The 25685-nt window shown below is 35.6% G+C and overlaps 1 protein-coding gene across 2 annotated transcripts in view; it reads left to right on the top strand.

The window, feature by feature from the left end:
- NSMCE2 (NSE2 (MMS21) homolog, SMC5-SMC6 complex SUMO ligase) overlaps positions 1-25685 on the top strand; it is a 237632-nt gene that overhangs the window by 86033 nt on the left and 125914 nt on the right. The window lies entirely within an intron of this gene.

The following is a 25685-nucleotide window of genomic DNA, read 5'->3' as shown; positions in this document are numbered from 1 at the left end:
GTATCACATTAGTCCAATTAGTATGCTTCAGTGTTAGAATTCAGGTGCAAAGAACCTGGACTCTTTAATCTTAGCTCTGCCTCAAATTAGCTGTTACTTTGAGTTTATCATATCATATTTCTAAGTCTTACTCGGGTTTATAAAATGAAGGAATTGGACTAGATTTTAAACAAAGTTCCTTTCAACTCTAATCCTGTATGATTCTATAGTCCAGAGAAAAAAGAATGAGGATCTACTTCTGATATAAAAGGGTATAGTTTATGAAGATGATTATCAAGGAAGGCATCTCTATATTCAAAATAGAATAAAAATGAGTTACTTTAATTTATACCAAATAGATAACCAGGCATTAGAAATTAGCAGTAGTGTTAAATAACCCCAAATAAAACTGATTTGATTTTGCTCACATTAAAAGAAGGATTTTGACCATATCATTGATCATTTCTATTGTACTCTGTCCTGGTCAGACCAAATGCATAATATTTATATATGTAGTTCTATACACATTTTAGGAAGAATTTTGCTAAATGTTATTCAGAGGAAAATGACTGAATTAATAAAGATATTCAGAAACTTTGTAACATATATATCAGTTGAAGGAATTCAGACCATTTATTTGGGGAAAAAAAGCCTTAGGAGAACATAATTTTCTTCAAATATTTGAAGGAGTCATATGTGGAATCAAAAAATTTTAGAGCTCAAAGGTAGCTCAGAGGCTGTTGAGACCAACTTGTTTCCTTATAAGAATTCCTTTTATAACCCAACAAGTCTGTGCTTGGAGGCCTCAAGGTAAACGGAACAAAGTACATCCCAAAGTATCCCATTATGTTTTTGGACAGCAATCATTTGGGGAAGTTTTTCCTTACATCAAGTTGAATCTACAATTCTCTACATCCTACCTATTAGTTCAAGTTCTGTACTCTAGGGTCTTTAATCTTCTATATGACAACCCTTTAATGATTAGAAGGGGAGGACCCAATCATGTTTAATTCTATTTATAAAAATTTGCTCAAAGACCAGAAAAAAGGTTTTGATGTTTGTATATGCCATTTCCTGAAATTTTTAGGTATCTTATTGAATTTATTTTTCATTTCATTTCAATTCAGTGGGGGTTGGGGGGGGAGAGATAGCTTTGTGAACTCTTACTCTAATTCCAGGAGGGTACTAACAATTATATGCCTAGGGTTAGGAGCTATGCCAGTGATCTGACCAGTGGAAAGAACTACCAAGCAAGGAAATTGTTACCAGCAATGTTGTCTGCCACTTTCTTCGCAAACAATAGCTTTATGCAGTTGCCTAGAGTGCTAAAATTTACCCAGGGATACTATGTGTCAAGCACTGGTCCTGAACCCTGGTCTTCCAGGCTTCAAGCATTGCTTCTTACAACTACTTTAACACGTTGCTTTTTGGTTAATGTGTCCTTATTGATCTCTTCCTTAATAATGAATTGACATCAGCTAGGTGGCACAGCAGTTAGTGTGTTAGTCTTGGAATCAGGAAGATGTGAGTTCAAACCCAGTCTGACACTTAACTAGTTTGATGACTCTGAGCAGTTTAACCTCCATCTGCCTTCATTTCATGTTCTGTAAATGGAAATGAGAGACAAATTGTACCACATATCTCCCAGAGTTATTGTGAGGATCAAATAGACTCAGCACTTAGTAGGCTTTCTTTTAACTTTATTACTGTTATCTTATTATATATATATAATAACAAGCATTATGAGTGGTATAAAAAATCTAGATTTAATATAATGATTAAATTTAATATTATAAACAATTAGTTCTGATTTATTGGAGTATTCCATATCTTCAAGGTGCCCTCAGAAAAGTAGAAAAAGATAATATCAAGATAGTACAAGCTAAATACCAAGAATTAATGTTGCAGACAAATTCAGAGAATTGAAGAGTAATTGTGGACTAGAATTGCTGGGAGAAGATTAATGAAAGAAGTGAACTGATTCTTGAAGGTCATCTAGAATTGGGATGCTCAGATGTGCCTTTCATGTGATAACAACAGTATAAGGAAAAATTTGGAATCTGGAATGAGCTTATTTGGGAGAATAAAATAAGTAAATTAAGTAAGTAAATTAAATTAAGTAAAAAGCTGGAGGACTTTGCATATGATCTTAAAGAAAACAAAGAAGAGTTTGTATTAGATTGACACCAGGGAGCCACTGATTGTTTCTGGTGAAGAAGTAACATGGTCAGACTTGGACTTTAGGAATATCACTTCGACAGCTTTGTAGGAATTTCAGAGGGAAGAGCCAGCCCATGCAGTAATCAAGGTGTGAAAGCATAACTGTCTGAATGAAAGGCATGAAGGATATGAATTCATAAAAATATAATTTTTCTTTATTTATTTATTACATTAATTTTTTTAAAAATTGAGTTCTAAATTCTCTCCATTCTCCAACCCTTTCCCAACATATTGAGAAAATAAGCAATTTAATACCTGTCATACATGTGAAGTCATGCAAAATATATTTCCACATCAGTCATGTTGGCAAAAGAAAAACGGCAAGAAAAATAAAGAAGTGAAAAAAATATGCTTCAGTCCGTACTCAGAATTCATTTTTTTCCTTTCTGCTTTGAAGGTGGCTAGCATTTTCATCATGAGTCCTTTGAAGCTATCCTGGATCATTATTACAATAAGAATAGCTAAGTCTTTTTACCAGTTGATCATTGTTACATCACTGCTGTTACTGTGTGTGATGTTCTTCTGATTCTACCCACTTGACTTTGTATCAGTTCATATATCTTTCCATGTTTTTCTAAAACCATTTCCCTTATTTTTTATAGCACAGTAGCTTTCCATCACAATCATCACAGCTTGTTCAGCCATTACCCACTTGATGGAAATTCCCTCAATTTACAATTTTTTTTCACTACAAAAAGAGCTGTTATGTATATTTTTATACTTATAGGCCTTTTTCCTTTTTCTTTGATTTCTTTGGGATCCAGACCTAGTAGTGGTATTGCCAGATCAAAAGGTATGCACATTTTTATAGCCCTTTGGACATAGTTGCAAATAATTCAACAGAATGGTTGAACTAGTTCAGAGTTTCACTAGTAATATATTAGTATCCCTATTTTCCACATCCTCTCTAGCTTTTGTATTTTCCCTTCCTGTCACATTAACCAGTCTGATAGATGTGAGGTAGTATGTCAGAAATATTTTAATTTGCATGTCTCTAATTATTAAGGATTTAAAGCCTTTTTTCACATTATTATTGTTAGTTTTTTTTTTTCTCTGAAAACTGCCTGTTCTTATCCTTTCATGATTTTATCAATTCGTGAATGGCTCTTATTTTTATTAATTTGGCTTGGTTCCCCATATGTTTGAAAAACGATTCCTTTATCAAAGAAAATTGTTGTAAAAATTACCTCTCAGTTCCTGCTTTTCTTCAAATTAGAAGCTATATTGGTTATGTTTGTGCAACTTCTTTTTAATTTCATGAAATCAAAGTTATCCATTTTACTTCCTATGATCCTCTCTATTATTTGTTTAGTCATAAACTTCCTGTATCCATATATCTGACAGCTAAAATTTTCCATTCTCACCTAATTTGCTTGTGATGTGACCTATATATCTAAATTATGTACCCTTTGAGCTTATGTTGGTATATGATGTGAATTGTTGGTCTATCCCTTGTTTCTCCCAAACTGTTTTTTAGTTTTTGCAGCATTTTTTGCCATTTTTTTATTTTACTCCAAAAGCCTGACTTTTTGGGTTTATTGACCACCATTTTACCATGATTATTTCCTATTATATATTGTCTTCCTGATCTATTCCACTAAACCATCATTTTTTTTTTTTAGTCAGTGCTGGTTTATTTTTATGATTGCCAATTTGTAATATAATTTGAAGCTACCTTCCTTCACTCTTTTCCCCTCTTGATTCACTTGATAGTCTTGACCTTTGCTCTTGCCAATGAATGTATTGTTATTATTCTGTCTAGTGTTTTAATTTTTTTTTTAGTTTTATTATATGCTACTGAATAAGTGAATTAATTTAGGTGGAGTTGTCATTTTTATTATTTTATTATATTGGCCATATCTACTCAGTTATTTAGATCTATCTTTGTGTTAAAAGTGTTTTGTAGTTGTGTTTATATATTTCTTGAATGTCTTAGCAGGAAGATTATTAAATATTTTATATTGTCTATGTTTATTTTTAAATGGGATTTCTTTATATATTCCTGCTAATTTTTTTGATAATATATAGAAATGCTAATGGTCCGTATAGATTTCTTTTATAATCTGCAACTTTGCTAAATGTTAATTTTTTTCAACTTTTTCTTTTTAGTTGATTCTTTAGGGTTCTCTAAGTATACCATTATACTCAATTTCATTAGATCTAGGTATGGAGGAAGATATAGTGGAGGAGTATACAGTGTTAAATTGCATTGGGGAGAATGAGAAGTTTTGAGTAGCTTTTATTGTGGACAGGCAGTCCCATTTTACTTTTCTAAAAAACTATTTCATTTACCACAGTGCCTTTTTTCAAATTTTTTTTCAAAATACTCATCCTTCTTTAAATCTCCCATGAAAACTTTACCTCATGGAGAGAGAAGGAGGTATATCAAAAAGCATTTTGGGAGTAGTTAGGTTACGCAGTGGTTAGAGCACAGTCCTGGACTTGACTTTAAATCTGGTCTCAAATACTTAACACTTCCTAGATGTGTGACCCTGGGCAAATCACTTAACCCCAATTGCTTCAGCAAAAACAAAAACAACAACAACAACAAAACCAAAACAAAAAAGCATTATGAAGACCTAATTGGCATATTGAGAGGTGAGAAAGTGAAGAGTTAAGGGTGACACTTAGATTGTAAACCTGGGGAACTGGAAGGAGACAGAGTCTTTGACAGTAATTGGGAAGTCAGAATGAAGGAAATTTTTTTTGGGGGGGGGAAATATAGTGAGCTCAGTTTTCATCATGTTGATTTTAAGATGTTTATGGGCCCTTTAATTTAATAGAGGCAATTGACAGTTGAGATCAAGAGAGAGATTAGTGTTGTTCAGTTGGATTTGAGAATCATTGATACAGAGAAGATTTTTGTCTTAGGAGCTGAGGAGATCATCAAGTGAATGAAATAATATGGACAGAGAATAGAAGAGAGTCTCCTGTTAATGGGTGTGACATGAATGATGATCCTTAAAGGAGAGAAACAGTAGTTAAGTGGGAGGATAATTAGGGGAGATAATGTCAGGAAATCTGAGAAAGAAAAAGGTGATAGTCTCAGAGGCTGCCAAGAAGTCAAGAAGGATAAGGACTTAAAAATGGACATTGGATTTGATAATTAAGAAACTTTGGAGAGAGGAGGTTCAAATGATGAGGCAGGAGGCCAGAAATGCAGGCAGCAATTGAATGTAGCCTTCTCAAAGATATTAGGCACAAGAGAATGGAGAGATATAGTAGGAAAACTAATAGAATGGACAGATTAAGTGAGGGTATTTTGATCATGGAGGGGACATGAACATATATGTAGACAATACAGAAGCAGCCAGTTAGACAAGAGACAGATTAAAGGTAAATCAGAGAGCAAGAACAATAGGAACAGTTAACTAGAGGAGATGATGATGCAATGGGATTACTTGTGCATTTAGAGGGGTTGGCTTGGGTAGGCATGATACTTCATTATTTGAGATGAATGAAGAAGAAAATGGTATTGGAAAGCAACTTAATGACATGAAATTTTATATTAGATGAGAAGGGGAGAGTTTTTGGTTGTGATCATTTTTTTTCATTATATGAAAGAGTTCTCATCAGAGGTTTGAGAAGGGGTAGATATTTTTTGAAAAGGCACTCTAATGAGTGGAAAAATGAATCACTTAGGGGAGTTTGGAGAGTGCCTGTTGATATTATGCAACATAAATTTATAGTGGGCCTAAGCATCTTGTATTCAATAGCATGTAAGTAGAAGTGATGTGAGTTGAGGTCCCTTTAAGATTCCTTTCTGATTCCCAACCCTTCCCCCCTTCCCCATGGCTGAAGAAGCTAGCACCTTTGATTCACAAATCCTGGTCAAAAGATCCTTTTGAATTTCAGTGATATCCGGGCTTTCCCAGCCCCCACTCTAATGATCTGCTCAGGTTTCCCCAACCCCCACAAACTCATTATAAAAAAGAGAACCCTGGAGCCCATTCTTTGCAGGAGCCCCAAACATGGTACCCTTATGTGGGCCATGCCAAGGATTCCTGTCCACCTGGCGCCAGCCTGGCCCTGGCATCTTTCTTCCTTTACCCTTACTTCCAAACTCCTACAATAAACCTTTTTTTTTTTTTTTTTTTATCAATGTTGGTTTTCAGGTCTGTAAATTCCTTTACAGGGGACTCTGTGCCGTCACTAGACTGCATTTAACTATGTATCCTTGTGCCGAACCAAAAGGGGTTACCCTTTATCTAAATCTCATCAGAAGAGCAGTGGTCTATCGAGACTCTTTCTGAAGATCTTCTTGATGATTTTTGATCTCTCAAATACTCTTTCTAATAGCTCTGATAATACATTCGTAGCTGCCCAAGATAGTAGGTTCATTTTAACAAACAGCAAACCTCTCTTAAAAACTCCTAACTTCAAATATACAAACATTTTAGAGGAGAAGAGGAATAAATATTACTGTAAAGTGTAAGGTGATTAATGAAGGCTATTTAATATGTACTCAAACAAGTAAATATAAAATAAGTAAGAACAAAAGTATTAACAAGAATCAGAAAGTATTTTCTGGGAGGATCATTTGTGCTATGTTTTGAATTCAGGGAATATACTGTACATATAAGGAGCCATTTATGCAAATGTAGAAGTGGAATTTGGAATAGAAACTGATCACAGGCCAGCTGGGTGACAACAAAAAATGAATGTATGAAGCAGAATGCTTTGCTCAAATCATTTAATTTCCTTGGGCTTTGGGGGTTTTTTTTCTTTATATTTTAAAGTAGAGAGGTGTATTACAAGTCTTTGTGCTCTATTCTCTTTTAAGAGCTGTTATCTTAAGATGAAATATTTGAAAAGGTGGATATCAGCTGTAGTGTGGAGATCTTTAAATGACAAATTGAATGTTTTAAATTTTATCCTGGATACTATAGGGAGGCCTAGAAGATTTCTGATGAGGAAGTGAAGCATGTGTAAAATGATCATATGATCAGAACTATATTTTAAGAGTATAAGTTTGGCATCTGTGTGGAGCTGTTATAATAGCCCTGGTGAGAATAAGTGAAGTAGAACAAAAATTGTGAATTGAAAAATTAAATAGGAAAGAAGTTGTGGGAGTAGAACTGATGAAACTTGGCAACTGGAGTAATAAGAAAGTATAGCTAAGGATAACTTTGAGGTTGCAAATCTAGCTAACTGGAAGGCTGATGTTTCCATCAAAAGAAATACCACAGGGGAAATTACCAATTAACTTTACCTTTTTTGTGCCTCAATTTTTGAATTTGTAAAAAACGTTTTTAAAAAAGAATCAGTGAGGTGAGCTGTAAAAAAGTCCTTCCTATCGCATTCAATCCTTTGATTCTATGCAGAAATTATTTTCACTTAACATGTTTGAAGTTGAATAAATATGTGGTTTGATTTATCAAAGGAATGGCACACAGAGATTATTTTTAAAATTAAATTTTTATTTAAAAATTTTTATTAGTATTCCTTCTTTTGCATCACTATTACATTTCAATGACTTCCCACCATCTTTCCATTGAGTTACAGTTAAGTCAAACAAATAAATTATTCTCATTTTGGCAATATATTCCTAATTCTGCATCTTTGTCCAATACCTCTTTAACAAGAGTTGGGAGTCAAGCTTTACAGTCAGCATTTGGATATCTTGATTGGTTTCTAGAGCTTTCAGAATTCTGAAGTCTATCTTGGGTTATTTTCTATCATATTATAATTAGAATCATGTATGTTTGTCTGGTTTTCTTTACTCCACTTTGCATCCGTTCAAATTAGTCTTTACACATTTCTATGAATTCCTTGTAGTCACTATTTTTTATTATTTTAGTCTGGACCTAAGATTTCATCAGTATAGAGGGATTATCAGCATAGTCCCTCTACCACTATAGGTTATCAACTCATCTTTAATTTACATTCTTAGACTGTTTGTTAAATAACTTGTCCATGGTCACATCTAGTATGTCAGAAGCAGGATTCAAATGCAAGTATTCCTGATTCCTCTGTATGCTTCTCCATTTTATTGCTTATTATATTTTCTAATGAAATAATGTTTACATTTCTCTATTTCTAATATATGTAAGGAACTGAATAAAACGTATGAGAAAAAGAACTATTTCCCAGTTATCTAGGAATATGAACAAATAGTTTCAAGGGAGGAAGCTAAATCCATGGATAGGAATTTGGAAAAAAGTGCTTCATGGCATTATTAGTTAGAGAAGTGCATATTAAAATAATTCTGAGTGATTCTATCTCACAACCATCAAAGTGGCAATGATGGCCAAAAAAAAAAAAAAAAGAAAAAAAAAAAAGAAAAAGAAAGAAAGAAAGAAAGAAAATGATAATTATTGAAGAAACTTAGGAAAATAGGTATTTTGATATACTGGTATGGACCTGTGAATAAGTACAAATATTCTAGAAAGCAATTTGGAATATTATCAAAAAAAGATATTCAATAATGAATGTCTTTAGACCCAGTTACCATTGCTAGGTCTATATTCCAAAGGGAGCAAAGAAGGGAAAAGTCCTTTATATTAAAAAAACAAACAAACAAACAAACAAAAAACTTTTAGCAACAATTTTTCCAAAAAACGGAAATTTAGGGAATGTCTATTAATTGAGAAATAGCTGAATGACTTGTGATATAGGAATGTGATAAAGTTCTATTGAACTATAATAAATGAGGAATTAGATGAATTCCAAGAGATAAGGAAAGATATAATAAACTAATTCAGAGTGAGGTATACAGAAGCAGAAGAACCATTCATACTGTTACAGCAATATTTTCAAAATGAACAATTTTGAGGACTAAACTAGTGAAGAAGGAAATAAACAAAACCAGAAGAACAATTTGTAGAGCAACACTAAAAATAAGCAAGTTTAAGAGCTGTAAGAACTGTGATCAATACAGTGATCATTCATGGAGGCAGAGGACTCATGAAGAAATATTCTTTCCCTCACAGAGAAATGGATTTAGGGAGAAGGAGACATCTACATATGTGTATATCTGTTTATCTGATTTGCTTGTCTATGCATATTTGTTAAAATATTTTTTTCTTCATTGGGATAGATAGTATGTTATTATTATATATATATTTTTAGAATAAGTGTTTAGGAAGTGCTAGAGTGTGAAACATTGCATACATTTTCAGATGAAGTTATTATATTATTAATTGTTTTAATTTGTTACAAAGAGACAGCTGATAAAATGAGAGTAATCTGTAAATATTTTTAATGTCAAAAAATCAATAAAAGTTAAAAAAAAGAAAGAAAGCAAAGTCAGAAACCAAATTAATGTCTTTCATGATATAATGAAGACTTTCTTATGTTTGTACATTATAGTTAACCAATTTCTAATAGAAAAAAATGACATACTTTCCTAATAAATGGGTAACTACTTTCTTTTCAATAATTATCCCCAAAAAAGTTACTATAAATATTTTTCTTTTGTATGAAACTTTTTTTTCCATATTTGATCAGCTTAAGGAATTTACGTAGTGGAATAATTTCTGGGTGACAATTTAATGACTTTTCTAGTATAAATCCAGATTGTGTTCCAGAATATTTAAACTAATTCATACCTCCAACAACAATGTATTAGTGTCCTGTCAGATTGGCTAAGATGATAGAAAAAAATAACAATGAATGTTGGAGGGGATGTAGGAAAACTGGGACATTGGTGCATTGTTGGTGGAGTTGTGAAAGAATCCAACCATTCTGGAGAGCAATCTGGAATTATGCCCCAAAAGTTATCAAAATGTGCATACCCTTTGATCCAGCAATCCTACTACTGGGCTTATATCCCAAAGAAATACTAAAGAAGGGAGAGGGACCTGTATGTGCCAAAATGTTTGTGGCAGCCCTTTTCATAGTGGCTAGAAACTGGAAAATGAATGGATGTCCATCAACTGGAGAATGGTTGGGTAAATTATGGTATATGAATGTTATGGAATATTATTGTTCTGTAAGAAATGACCAACAGGAGGAATACAGAGAGGCTTGGAGAGACTTACATCAACTGATGCTGAGTGAAATGAGCAGAACCAGGAGATCATTATATATTTCAATAATGATATTGTATGAGGATGTATTCTGATTGAAGTGGGTATCTTCAACAAAGAGAAGATCTAATTCAGTTCCAATTGGTCAATAAGGGACAGAATCAGCTACACCCAGAGAAAGAATACTGGGAAATGAGTGTAAACTGTTTGCATTTTTGTTTTTCTTTCCAGGTTATTTTTACCTTCTGAATCCAACTCTTCCTGTGCAACAAGAAATTCGGTTCTGCACACATATATTGTATCTAGGATATACTATAACATATTTAACATGTATGGGACTGCCTGCCATCTATGGGAGGAGGTAGAGGGAAGGAGGGGAAAATTTGGAACAGAAGTGAGTGCAAGGCATGAGTGCAAAGGATAATGTTGTAAAAAATTACCCATGCATATGTACTGCCAAAAAAATTATAATTATAAAATTAATAAAAACCCCAATGTATTAGTGTGTCGATCTTATAGCTCCTTCAGCGTTGATCATTTTCATCTTTTGTCATCATTTCCAATCTACAAATATGAAATAAACCCTGAAAATTGCTTTTAATATATAATCCTTTTATTTGCTCGTATTATTTGATTTGGAGCATTCTTTCACATGGTTTTTGATCACTTGAAATTATTCTTTTGAAAACAATTCGTATCTTTTACCATTTATCTAATAAGAAATGTTTCATATTACACACATGTACATTTGTATATATCTCCTTTATGTCTTGTGCAACATACTTTTCTAAGAGATATTTGCTTCAAAGTTTCCTCCCTCCGTTCATCAAAACTTTGCATTCTTTCACCCTTAATTTTTTGTTATTTTTAAGGCAGCTAGATGGCATAGTTGATAGAATGCTGAGCTTAGAGTTGGGAAGATTTAAGTATAAATCCAGTCTCAGATTCTTACTAGCTGTGACTTGGAAAGTCACTTAACTTCTGTTTGCCTCAGTTTCCTCAATTGCAAAACAAAGATAATAATACTGCCTGTCTCTCAGGGCTGTTGTGAGTATCAAATGATATAATAAGTATAGAAAGCTTTAGCACAATGTCTGGCATATAGAAAGCTCTATATAAATTATTATTATTTGAAACATTTTAACTTAAATGTGTATTTTGTATAATCATCTATTTTCTCTTTGGCTGAGACTTTTCTCCTTAACCATAGTTATATTCTTCTCATTCTCATAAATGTCATTTTTATATTTTTAATATAATAATTTAAAATATTTTGTCATTTTTATGTTTAGGACCATTTGGAGACCTTATTTTGTTATGTCGTATAAAGTTTTTATCTAAACCTAATTTCTGCCAAACTGCTTTCTAATTTTCATAATAATTTTGGTCACATAAGGCATCCTTAGCCTAGTAGTAGGTATTTGAGGGTTTAAGGAACACTAAGCTACCAAGATTGATTTTATCTCACCCATCCTGATCCCACCCACATAAGTCATGAGTCCTATACTCCTATCTTATGTTGTGTCTCTTATATTTGCTCTTCTTGCTAGGAGGAGTGTTTTGCTTTCCCAAACTATATTAAGTTTTACTTAAATATATATTGTTCTCTAATAATCATTTCTTTTTCAAATTTCAAATGGAGAACACTAATTTGATATGCTAATAACCCCTAATGAAGCCATCAGAGATAAATAAAGCTTATTGGTGTGAAGAAGGATTTCAAACATATCGGGTCAAGGCTACTAATTGTCCTAGAAGATGTGGATATCAAACTTCATTGCTAATATGTCTGTTGTAAGTTTTTTCCTTTATATACTTCTATCACTTCTTTTCTAAACTTTCTATTATAAACCCTAAAATATTGAATGGTGAAGAAGTTCAGAAAGAAAGCAGTAAATTAAAATGATGGGAAAAGTTGGGGGGTGTTGAGAAAGGGACAATAATTACTTTGAATATATTGTTAGTCCAACTATGGACTATACCCTTTAAAAAAAAGAAAGCATATCTAAATATGTACTGAAAAGTAATCTCAATTATAGACTACATTCAGGTTTTATACAAGATAGATTAGATATAGGAGCAGGATTGTAACTTATGATTAGAACACTATATAGAAAAGCTGAAAATATCAGAGAAGTTTGAAACCATTTTGCTAAGTCTGTATGTTTTCAAGGCTACAAGTACTACATGAAAGCTTAAAAATATGATCATAGTATCAAAGTTAGTTGATGCTAATATTTTCACCTTAATTATTTTTATTACTTTGTCAAAGTATATCCTGATATTGTTGACATTTTTAAAATTATCATTGTGCTTTTTAGAAAATTATTTTACTTAAATATGCAAGTGTGAAGATTTTCTATGATGAAAAACATTTTTGGATGCCGAATCTTAAGTTTATTGGTAGAATATGAACAGGAAAAAAATACATTCATTAAAAAACTTATAGAATCTTACAGGTGGAAGACATCTAAGGGATGATGCTTGAAGCCAGAATCTCCTCTATAGTATTCTCATGAAGTGATTGTGTAGCCTTTACTTAACAAACATTCAGTGATAGGATACTTTTTGAAGAACTTATCACAAAGCTCTTCCTTATATTGAGATGAATTCTGTTCCTTTAGACTCCATCTTTTGTACTTTGTTGTTTTTAACTAGAATACATATTTGAAGAAATCAGTCATTTTCCTTTCATTTCCCTTCTTAAAAGAAAATACCTATCATTTCTTTAAATTGTTATCAAATGGCACATTTTAAATTCTTTCATCCTGATCAACTGCTCAAGGACATATTCTTTTTAATGATTTTCATAAAATGTGGAGCTCAGAAAGTAAGTGAAGAACATTGTTAAGTAAATTCTAGAAATTTTAGGTAGCATAATTTGAATACATTTTAGTGATAATGCTTTAAAGAGTGTTCCTCCATCTCCTAATTTCTATTGTGACTTCTATATGAATGGAGCTACAGTGTGATTTTTTTTCCAACTTGTTTACTAGATATTTCCCTTTAGTGCCAGGCTTCTAGCATGGTCCCATCCTGTTTCCAGCTGTTTGGAAACATGCCATTCCATTTGCTTCCCTCCACCTATTTCTAGCCTGTTTAAAGGGAAAGGAAAGAAATGACATTCCATTAATTTTCCCCCGCTATTGGACTCATGGTCTGTACTCCTTAATCCCCTGAGAGGATTCTACTGTAATATTGAACGTCTTGTGATTAGGCCACCTGAACTCATTCCTGAAATACTAACAATCTCTCACCCCGTCATACCCCCTCTATCCCTATAATTCTGTACTCTGTCCTCTATCTCTCACTGCCTTCTGCCTTATTCTGTAGTCCAGCAACACTATTGTCCTCGCTGTTCTTTGAACATGACACTCCCATCTATTGACTCCAAACATTTTTATTGCCTCTCCTCTGTACTTAGAATTCTCTCCCTTCTATCTCTACCTTCTGGCTTTTCTTAAAGTTTCATCTTCTACTTGAAGACTTTTCTAGTTTTCCTTGATCTTTGTGCCTTCCCTCTGTTGATTAACTATAGTTTATCAATATATATGTTCACATATGTAGCAATATGTCATATTTGTATACACACATGTATATTTGTATGTTTGCATTTATTTTAATGTTGTCTTCACAGTTAGACTGTGAACTTCTTGAGAAAGAGGAGCATCTTTTACCTTTCTTTGTATTTCTAGCACTTTGCACAGTGGGTGGCACATTCAGAGTGGGAGCTTAATAAATGTTTTTCAACTTAAATGTTCTACCTTTGTTTAAGGGACTGTCTCCAAAAGCCAAATTTTCTTGTCCACTTCTATTTTTCCTTCCCACCTTCCTTGTCTGTGACTATGGTCACTATGGCTTTGACACCAAATCTATGTATCAGGTTGGTTTTTTTTTTTGTTGTTTTTTTTTACTTCCATTTTTTATCCATTTCATCACCAAATCCTGTCACATCTACTTTGGAAAATATTCTGTATCTAGCTTGCAAATAGATAAAAATATATCTATTAGTGCTATTTGCTTTTGGTCAGACCCCTTTCCCATTGTTCATAGATATCTCTCTCTGTCTTTCTAAGCTACGCTAGAAAAATGAAGCACAGTGACTTTTTTCTTGGCTTTCGTGGTCAGAACTTGGTCTGTTGCAATTTCTAAGTCTTTGTGGAGACTACTTGGTGTGGGGGAGCTATGCTTCCTCTTCTCCATATTGTTGTTAAAGTGTACAGTGTTCTTTTGGTTCTGCTCACTCCACTCAGCATCAGTTCATGTAAGTCTTACCAGGCTTTTATGAAACCAGCCTGCTTATCGTTTGTTACAGAACAATACTATTCCATTACATTTATATACCGTAACCTATTCAACCATCCCCCAACTGATGGGCATCTACTCAAGTTCCCATAAGGATTTTGCATTTTTATACATACAGAAAAGCTGGAAAGGGAGTTTGGTTTCTTGGTGACATGGTATAGAGATGACCTGAATGGTGAAGAAATAGCTGGACAATTGACCTCTCTAAACCAAGGGGATTCAGAAACAGACTTTAAGATTATGGTGATGAGGAGGCTTGTGAATGATCCCAGAGTGCAAGTCGCCTGCTAAGGAAATGATTGGGAAGTTTTGTGAGATCTGGTTTGGGGCAAGATGAGACAAAAGTTTTTCAGCAGTCAGTAAATAAACATTCATTTATTCTTGATTTGGTGCCTGGCGATGTCTTAAACAGTGAGGATTCAAAAAAGACAAGAGTGCAGTTTTTGCTCTCTAGCAAGTTATGTTCTAATGGAGAAGAAAAAATACAAATAATTATAAATACAAGATAGATATGGAATAGATAAAAGGAAATCTGAGAGAGAAATCAATAACAGGTTTGGAGCAGGGGAGTGGGTGAATTCAGATAATCCTCTTGCTGAAGATTGGATAGGAACTGAATTTTAAAGAAAGCTAGGAAATCTAGGAGGTAGAACTAAAGAATAAGAGATAGCCAGTAAAAAGGAAGAGGCAGAACATGGAATATTTTTTTGTAAGAAACTGCAAAAAAGCCAAGGTTTCTGGAACATGGAATATATGGAAACAAGTAAAATATAAGAAAACTAGAAAGGTAGGAAGGGACCAGGTTGTGAAGAGCTTTAAAAACCAGATAGAGGATTTTATATTTGATCCCTGAGGAAAAGGGGAGCCAATGGAATTTACTATGTAAGAGAATGAAGTGGTAAGATTTGTGCTTTAGGAAAATCACCTTGATAGCTGAATGGAGAATAAATTAGAGTGTGGAGAGGCTTGATGCAGAAAGCTATTTTACTTGTACAGATAAGAGATGATGAGGACCTGAATCAAGGAGGAGGCTATTTAAGTAGAGAGAAGGGGAAGATTAGGAGAGATGCTGTGAAATAGAATTAATAATATTGGTAAGCCAATTAGTTCTATGAAATGAATACAAAGAGAAGTTGAAAGTGACACCAAAATATTCAAACTTGAGTAACTAAGAAGATAGTAGTGCCTTCAATAATAATATTAGAAAAGAGGAGTGTTTAGGGGAAAAGATAATTTTGTTTTTTATATTTTGAATTTTATGTTTAGTGGACATCCAATTTGAGATGACTTAAAGGCATTTGGTAATAGGTATCCCAAACTCAGGAGAGAATAGAGATGAACATATAAATCTGGAAAACATGTGCATAGAAATGGTTATTGAACCCATCTGAGATCATTAAATGACCTAGAATGAATGAATAACAGGACCTCACACAGAGCTTTGGTGGACACCTGCAGATAATAGACATGACCTGGAGAAGGACCCAGGAAAAGAAACTGAGAAATAGCTATCAAGTAGGGAGGAGGATAACCTGTAGAGTGATGTTCTGAAACCTAGAGAGGAGAAGGTGTCAAGAAGGTGATCAGCCGTGTTAGAGGTTGAAGAGTTCAAGAAGGTTTGGGATTGAGGGAAAAGTCATTAAAGTTTGGCAGTTTAAAGATTATTGGCAACTTTGGAGAGAGTAATTTTGGTTGAATGAGGAGGCAGAGAATTTAATAGAGAGTAATAAAAGAGGACAGGAGTGAAGACAGTGTTTTCCAGGAATATAGCTAAAAAGAATTTAAGATAATTAATGGCAAAAATGAACAGATAAAGAGGGATTATAGTATTGACTAAGTTATTTTATTTTTAAAATATTAGGGCGGGAGGGGCAGGGAGATGAACTTCCTTTTAACTATTGTGAAAGCCACCACTAGAAAGGGAGAGATTGGAGGTCAATAAAAATGTTGATGACAATGAGGGTATTCTTTTAGAAAAGACAAAATGAAGACATGAGTGCATTTGGAAGCATTCATCTTGTCAAGGAGAAGGGCCCCCAAATGGGACTGGGATGTAAGAGACTAAAAAAAGTAAAATGTCTTAGTGATGTCTGATGAGGACGGGAGAAAAGGGACTTCTTCATGAATTCCATTAGTTTTTTCAGTGAAGTAGGAGGCAAGGTCCTCAACTAAATGAGTTGGGGGAAGAAGTACAATAACAGATATAAAGAGGTATGAAAAATGTTTACAATATTTCCTATAGGGAATTGATAATAACTTCATTAGAGACTTTTGGGTTATGCGGCCAAGAAGGTGGAAGACTTAGAGCTCTTCCTTTCCTCTTGATGTTTCAGATATCTACAAAGTAGAAATTGTGAATAACAGATAAATCAATTTTATTTGTTTCCATGATTTAAGATAACCAAGAAACCTAATGAGGCAGCTACTTAAAGTATGATAGCAGAGAAGGCATCCCTAATTTCCAATATCCTTTCTCCTCCTAATCCTACACCCTGGCAACATTGCCCAAATCAACTGAGACCTTGCAACAGAAGCTACCACCTTCCCCGCCCTTCCCTCCAAAAAAAGCAAAAAAGGAAGTATATTCTGCTAAGACAGGAATAATTGTGGCAGTGTGCTGTATTACTATAATGGCCCATCAGACAACTGATCAAGAGAGAACTGGGACAGAATAGCAGCCTGTGTGTGGGCATCCTCTGAACCTAAAGAGAGACTAATATCTATATTAGACCATTTCTGTCCCCCAAAAGTTACTTGGCAGAAATTGAGCCCAATGAAATATGAATTCCTTAGCATGGTGAGGGCTGAGATAACTGAACTCTATCTAGCCTCCAGGGGAAATGCCATCAAAGTCAGAAAATGAGATATATGCAAATAAAAGGAATAAAAAGAAAAAAATTGCCTAAGATGTCAGGAGAAAGAAAACTCAGTTAAAAATCTTGAGATAAACTAACAGGAAAGATACTCATAACCAAGAGGAATATGGCCTCCAGTTTACCTAAATGAGTCCACACATCTCTTACTAAGTATTGCAAGACAAAAGAAAATTGAAATAACATCTGATGACACAGTGGACCCTATAGATTCCAAAGAGAGCATGGTACTAAAACAGGATATTCCCAGTTTATTTAAGAAAAAAATAAGCAGAATTTATAGTCTGCACAGCAAAAATAATTAGCACAATACATTTCTCACCAAAGAAAAAAAAAGAGAAAACAACTGGGAATTCAAAAATGAATGACAGACTAGAAGAAAAACAGTAATTAAAAAAAAAAAAACTGCCTACTAAAACCCTGTAATCTCCATGAAATCTACACGTATTGACCTTGAAGAAAAGATGCATTGAAAAAAAAATCTATATTATAGTGATCATAGAAGAACATGACAGATTTAAAGGAAAGGAAATTTGAATGATGTAGAGTATCTACCAGAAACTTCAAGAGAGAATGGAATTATGTGTTCTAAAGAGCAAAGTATCTCAAGATGCATTGTAACATATCCATTGAGTCTGAATTCTTTGTTACTCCTCTCCATACCCAGAAGAAATTTAAAAATATTTAGTATCTGGGGTCTTTCTGTCTTTGATCACCTTATCATATATACTTAGTTATGTGATCACTGAATCAAAAGATATAAATTGTTTGGTTAATATCTGACTAAGGGAATGCTGTATCAATTAATTAGTATGCATTTATTTAGTGATTCCTGTATGCCAGACATTTTAGTAGGTATACTTCCCTTCCCTCTAGATACTTACATTCTAATTGGGGAAATTCATAAATTGGCAGATATAAAATACTTCACAGACCTTAACATTGTTGTCATATTTCTCTAGGCCTTCTCTATATTTTCTTAAATATACCATCATAATTTCTAGTCCAGTCTCTTAATTGAAGGGATCATTCAACAACATTTATCAAGCGCTTACTATGTATAGGATACTATGCTGAATCCTGGGAATGTTTAAAAAAAAACAAAACAAAAAAAAAACCAAAAACAGTTCCTGCCTTTTAAGAATTTTTGTAAATTAATGGGTCCATACAAGATCTATATAGAATAACTGCCAGGTAGTCCAAGAAGAGATATCTTTAGTAACTCTTGGGTTGGTTTTAAAAGAATTCTGGCATTCTAAGAGTCCAAGATTTGGAGTGGGGAATGGGAGAAAGCAATGCAGGTATGGGGGTAGCCACTACCAAAACTTGGAGAAAAGAAATGAAGCATTTTGTATGGCAAACAAGAAGTTAGATAGCACAGCAATGTCATAGAGTGTGTAAAAGGGAACACTATATAATAAAATTGGGAAGGGAAGATGAGGCCTGGTTGTAAAGTGCTTAAAATGCCAAAAAAAAAAAAACTTTCTTAATCTTAGATATAATAGAGAATCATTAGAATTTATTGAGTTACAAGGATGACATGATCAGACTTAACAGTTTAGTAAAAGCACTTGGATAGCTTTATGGAGGATAGAATGAATTGAGGAGCTACTTGAGACAAGAAATTCAATTAAAGGCAGTTTTGGTAATGTAGGCAAAAGATAATGCTATGTGAATGAAGAGGAGGGAATCTATGTATGTAACGGATACTTCAAAGAAAGAAATTATAAGATTCAGAGAATTTGTAGAAAATATACTTGGGATGTGACATGCCAGATGTGTTGTTTATTTTTTCCCTGATGTTGTTAGAATGGAATTTTCTTTCATGCAATACATTGATGTAATGAGGGAAAAGAAAGGGGGAACCCCATTTCTCGGCACATAGATAATAAGATAATCCCATGAGGCGCAGTGTTCCCTGTAAATGAATTTACAGGCCTGAAAAACCTAGATTGATAAATAAAAGGTGTATTGCAGAAATTTGGAAGTAAAGCTCAGTTAGAAAGAAGCCAGGGCCAAAGGTGGCCCTGCAAAGAGAGGGCTCCAGCTCGTTTCTTTTATACCTAGAAGATGATGGGAGGTACCCCCCAAGTTCTTGGCAGGCTTTTCAGTTACCTCAGATCAGGTGAGGGCTGGGGGAAGCTGAGCTGATAGTGGGGGCTGAGCCCAGATATTCAAAGGGTGCCTTTGACCAGGATTTGTGAATCAAGGTCAGCCATGGGTTGGGCAATTAGAAAGGAATTTTAAAGGGACCTCAATCCCCATCAGTTGAGACTTAAATTCATTTAAGAAAAAAGAAAATTTGGGGCAGTGTCCTTCATTTAAGGCAAAGTTGAAGATTTTCTCCAAAGATCTGCAGAGTAGTGGGGTCCCCTCGTCTTGTTCACCCCTCAAACCATCGCCTCCAGATGCATATGGGAAAAGGGGCATTGATCTCCTCTTTAACTGCTTCGAGCTGACAAGGGTCATAGAGATTTGGGGTTCCATGCCAGGAGGTGAGGCGTGAAGCGTGGGGGATGGCAGCAAGGCATCAAGGAGGTGTCCCGGTCAGTTGTCCCCAATGTTCTCCAGGCTGAAAGGCCAGCTGAGAATCCAAAGTGTTAAGCCTAGAGAAAACAGATCTCAGGAACAGATTAAAAGGGGGTGTCATCCAGGGTGGAGATGATGACATTCAGGAGAATGGGGCCTTTTGCAAGAAATGCATCAGGTCCCTTCTGTGGGCTGCTTGTCTGATAGCCCATCTAATTATCAAAGAGAAATAGGAGGAAATGCTGAGAAAATTATTTGTAGCCTAGCTCTTTCATCCTTAATTTCCAGGAAAGCTAATTTCTTCTGAGATTGGGATTAAAGGGTGTGGACTCAGAAATCAGGGGAGGCAAGAGGCCTTGATATCTAGTAGATTTAATGAACCACTGCTCTTTTGTAAGGCAGGGTCTAGGGATGGGTATGTATCCCCAATTGTCAGAGCTGCAGATCAAGATAAGAGCTCTTGGAAATGTTGGAAAAACTGTGCTGTTCTTGAAGAAAGTTAGTTATTCAATAAGCAAAGATCCTGAATATTTTCCTTCCTAGTTTCCCCACTCTTTATGGGGGGAGGGATGAAAAGTATCAGCATAGCCTACCTGGTTTGGGCTGCCCTGAGATAAAAGGGAAACAGGGCCAGACCTCAAATTCCTACCAGGGAGTAGGATGCTGGGGGACTAGTTCGACCCTTGTGGTGTTCTGGGGTGGTGAGAAGGCAGCTCCTCCTGCTCGAATTCAGAGCAGAGACTGGGGTCTTCTAAGGCTTAAGTCTAGAAGAGATTTGCATTAAAAGAGTACCTCTGCTTCTCTCTGAGTGTATGGAGGCAGGAGTTACCCTGAGAAAAGAACTGAGAGTCTCAGGTTAATGAGATAAAGGGAAACCAACAGGTGTTAGAGATCAGTTTTGGTCTTACAGATCTCTATTAGTTGTCCAGTAGCAGACAGATGACCAGGCTAAATACTTATTTGCCCAAGCATTTAGGATACAGTGATTACATATAATCAGGCTAAAAACAGCAAGGTATGACATAATTGAATTGCATTAAAAATTTCTATTGACTATTGCTCTGATCTTAAAATCAGTTACATGAGGAAAAAATGCAAGAACATAAATTCTAAACAAATATTTATCATAACCTTATATTGATAACAATGAGGAATTTTTCCCAATGAGTTCATATCCAAGTAGATGATATTCATACAAATTACTCATACAAATCGGTTTGTTTTTAAAATACCCAATGCAAATACAATCATATACAGAATGTCTAATTTCACATAAGAGAATTCAAGAAGTTAGCAGTTAAACTTTTAGAAATAAATCCTACCGAAGTATGGATGACATTCACAGAAACCCAGGCTAAGTTTGAATATTGCTCTTTTCCCAACCTTTTTGCTTCAAAGGACTCAGAAGCTTTGCTGGGTGTGCCCTAACTGCAGGGAAGCCCTGTTAAGGTGGGTGGAGATAGATTAGTTAATCTGTTCAGTGGAGTTTATTGAGAGGCAATAACCGGACCCCAACTCTATAGCTTTCATTCCCTTTAGGCATCCCTAAGAGAGAGAGAGATATGACAAAAACTTTTATTTTGCCAGAGCTGTGCTATGACATCTCAATGAGCAATGCTTGGCTTGAGCTTAGAGCTCCAGACAGTGTCAACCAAGTCCCAGGAAATTAAGCTGTCCCACCTTGCTGATAGAGGGTGGGGGGTTTGTGTTCCCTCATGAACAGGAAGACTGAAATAGAGGCAAGAGTAATATTGGAGTAGGTCTCTAGAGAGATGACATAGTCAGTGGAGACAGCATCTTGATAAGAGATTCCCATAGCTTAGGATGGGAGAGGCATTCTGCTATTCTGAAACATAAGATCTTATCAGGTATTCTGATAAAGAGGCAGAGGGAGGTTTTGCAGAAATAAGAGGCAGGGAAACTGAGGCAGGACTGAATCAGGATAACTAGGGAAACTGAGTCAGGACAATAAAACAAATAAACCAGACCAAAACTAGAAAATGCAAGAACTTGTGGCAAGGATCAGTTTCTCCCCGATAACCCCAGAATTATTAGCATAGAACAGCACTCCTCATTCAGAGAGACACACGCCTCCCTGTTTGAATCTCTGCAGTTGTGAGGCATCTCACTAGAGATGGACAGGCTTTAGGTCTGTAATCATTTGTGCATTTAACTCAGCCTCTGCTGTGTAGCAGTGCTCAAGGTGGTCTTGCTACTCTGAGAAAGCACCCCAAGTCTGGGGCTCCGAGAGAAAGACAAAAAATGGAGTTTGAGAGCTTCATTCTCTTTCTCTCTCTAGGGAGGAGGGATTTCTGAGTAAATTATGCAATTGGACCAAGATAGGCCACCCCAAACCATTAGAGTCCTGATGTCAAAATGCTGAAATAATAAAGGAACTGGGTTAACAAGGGTGGAGAAATAGATCAGAGAGGCTGCCAGTCCTTGGACAGGTGTCTGATTTTTGGTTGTTTCTAAAGAATAATCCCAAAGACTGAATAAGGGATATCAAAGTTAAAACATAATTCGGCAAATCATAGTCTAGTAAATTTTAGGCAAAGATAAAATAGTTTCCAATTCGGCCTGAACTGAAATAAAAATCAGTTTTTCCTAATTTCCTGACCAGCTGAAATCTCAGTTTCCTTCCTCCTCTGTTTATAGAAAATATCAGATTATACATAACAGACTAGTAAATTTCCTGAAACAGCAATAGTAAACAGGTCTATGCAGCAATAGTTAAACAGGTTTATACAGCAATAGTTAAAAGTTTTTGTCATACAGAACAATAGTCAAACAGTTTAGCAAGTCCCTCAATTTTAAAGAGCAGGCCTATCTCTAGACTTTCTCTGCTGAAGAGAAATCCCACATGACCCCTCCCTACTCTGTAAGAAGAGGCAGAGGGAGGGGAAGGCAGCTAGCATTTACTCGCAGGCTACAAGTACTTAATGGAGAGAATAATGGTTCAAGTCCTACCTCACCCATCTTCTAGTGATTAGGGTGTGGGGCGTTTGGAGCATTTAGAAAAGTCAGACCCTAATTGGAGATGAGACTCCTGAAAAGAAAGTTGGGGGTTGGGCTAGTAGAGAGAGCTTGGAATTCTACATAGAATTCAGGTGTTAATTTAGTCATTCTCTAAAAGGCAGCTTGAGGGAGAATCTATTATTCTATATCCCTATTATTCTATATTCCGGGACTGAAGCCAGAGAAATTGAGGCAAGAGAGAGACAGTTTAAGGAAACTTAGGCAGTAAAAAAAAGAGTAAACTGTTGCATACCAGAACAGAAAAAGATTCTAGCGAGGCGCCAAATTAAAAGTAATTAAGGAGTGTTTAAATAGTTTGAATTTCTTTTTAATTTACCCCTGCCTGCCTGCAGTCAGGATGGGGGGAAAAAAGGAGAAATCAAAAGAAAATATATTCACTCTCTTAACAATTTGCCTGGATTTGGAATTTTGTTTCCCAGCCAAAATTACAAAGATGTCCTTTCTGAAATGACAGGGTGGCCAAAGCTGCACTTCAGAAGAGAAGCCTTTCAATATTAGCAGAGGGCATAGGGGGCATAGGATGCCAATCCAGAAGAATAGGAGAGAGCTGAGACAGAAAAAGGCTTGAGCAGTTTAAATTCTCTGTCTAGGCTTTAGAGAGCAGGTAAGTATGCCCTGAGGCTTAGAAAATCCTATATCCAGCCTAGAGAGCATGTTCTAATACAGAATGACTAAATCAGGAAACCGAGTCCCATTTTAAAAGGTATGGGACAAGCTAGTTCTCTGAGAGGGCTGGAAGCCTTGGCTCCTTTAAGAGCCAGGTAAAAGCTATGAGAGGGGCGTTTCTAGAGATCTTGAAAAGTCCCCAAATCTCCCCACTGTATCCCAAGAAGGGGACAGGATGGGAGCAGGTTAAGCCACATGGGAGAGGTTGGAAAAGAGAGAAGATGGGGGAAGGGAGAGATGTTACCTTACCCAGTGCTGAAGGTGAAGGCTCACGCAGTTGGGTAGAGACACATCTCTAAGTTCACCCCAATCCATTGACCGTTTTCTCGTGGCTACAGCCTGGCCACTACGGTGGAGTGCGAGAGGGGCTCAAACACAGATATCTCTCTCAGAAGAGATCAAGGAGACTGCTGGCCTGGGACCCAAGAGGGTTGGCCACGTAGTGGGGGGAGGGGTGAAGAGATGCTCTCCCCTGTGTTCTGAGTTGCAGCCTGAGGGCAGATTTTTCTGGCTAGATAAAGGGATTAGAAATGCCTTGGAAAAGGTCTTTTGTCTCTAGAAGAAGTGGCTTCTAGAGGCAGAGTGAGACTAAAAGAAGGACTTTTGCCTGAAATGCAAGTAGTCTCCACGGGAGACTTTGTTTGCACCCCAAACCTGGTCTGGGTGCCCTATGTTTTAGAGATAGAGTGAGACAAGGGTAGGAACACAGATATTCTTCCCAGAAGCTGCTCGAACTGCTAAGGACGAAGGTTGGTTCTGAGAGACCTGAAAAGGTTAAGGTTAGTTTTCGGGGTAACAATTTTCAGGGTCCCCGTACAGGCCACCAACTAATGAGGGAAAGGAAAGGGGGAACCCCATTTCTCGGTGCATAGGTAATCCCATGAGGCGCAGTGTGCCCTGTAAAATGAATTTACAGGCCCGAAAACCCAGATTGATAAACAAAAAGGTTTATTGTAGGAATTTGGAAGTAAAGCTCAGTTAGAAAGACACCAGGGCCAGAGGTGGCCGCTGCGCTGGCAAGAACCCTTACATGGCTGGAAGGATACCATGTGTTGGCTGGGAGGGTTGCTGCAAAGAGGGCTCTGGCTTGGCCCTTTTTATATCTAGAAAATGATGGGTGGTACCCTAAGTTCTCGGCGGGCTTTTCAGTTAGCTCAGATCAGGTGAGGGCTGGGGGAAGCTGAGCTGATGATGGTGGGGGCTGGGCCCGGATATTCAAAGGGTGCCTTTGACCAGGATTTGTGAATCAAGGTCAGTCATGGGTTGGGCAGTTAGAAAGGAATCTTAAAGGGACCTCAACCCCCATCAATTGTTCTTTGGTCATAAAAATTGAATAAATGGGTTTATTTCTTAAGGACAGTCAAGGTTTCATTTCCATTGAGTAGAAATTTTGTTGCTAGTCATATGTTGACTTCAAAATTAGGAAAAAAATGTGGATACCAGTTGTTAATAAAGACCTTAATTTACTTTTTATTTATTTATTTTTAATTATTTTTTAAATATTTTAAATTAATTTTTAATTTTTAAATTTAAATTAATTAAATTAAAATTAATTAAATTAATTTTTAAATTTAAATTAATTTTTAATTTTTAAATATTTTTAAATTAATTTTTATAATTATAACATTTTCTTTGACAGTACATATGTATAGATAGTTTTTTTTGTTTATTTGTTTGTTTGTTTGTTTTTTACAACATTATCCCTTGTACTCCCTTCTGTTCTGTTTTTCCCCCCCTTCCCTCCACACTCTCCCCTACATGGCAGGCATTCCCATACATATTAAATATCTTATAGTATATGCTTGGTACAATATATATGTGCAGAACCGAATTTTGTTGTTGTTATTGCAAAGGAAGGATTGTATTCGCAAGGTAAAAATAATCTGGGAAGAAAAATAAAACAAAACAAAAAAACCCCCAAAAAACAAACAAACAAACCAATGCTCACAGTTTACACTCATTTCCCAGTGTTCCTTTTCTGGGTGTAGCTGATTCTGTCCATCATTGGTCAATTGGAATTGGATTAGCTCTTCTCTATATTGAAGATATCCACTTCCATCAGAATACATCCTCACACAGTATCATTGTTGAAGTGTATAATGAT

The sequence above is a fragment of the Sminthopsis crassicaudata genome, chromosome 1 (assembly GCF_048593235.1).
Source record: "Sminthopsis crassicaudata isolate SCR6 chromosome 1, ASM4859323v1, whole genome shotgun sequence".
NCBI classification, from domain to species: Eukaryota; Metazoa; Chordata; class Mammalia; order Dasyuromorphia; family Dasyuridae; genus Sminthopsis; species Sminthopsis crassicaudata.
The sequence above is the reverse complement of the archived record's forward strand: the minus strand, read 5'-3'. Positions and strand labels throughout refer to the sequence as shown.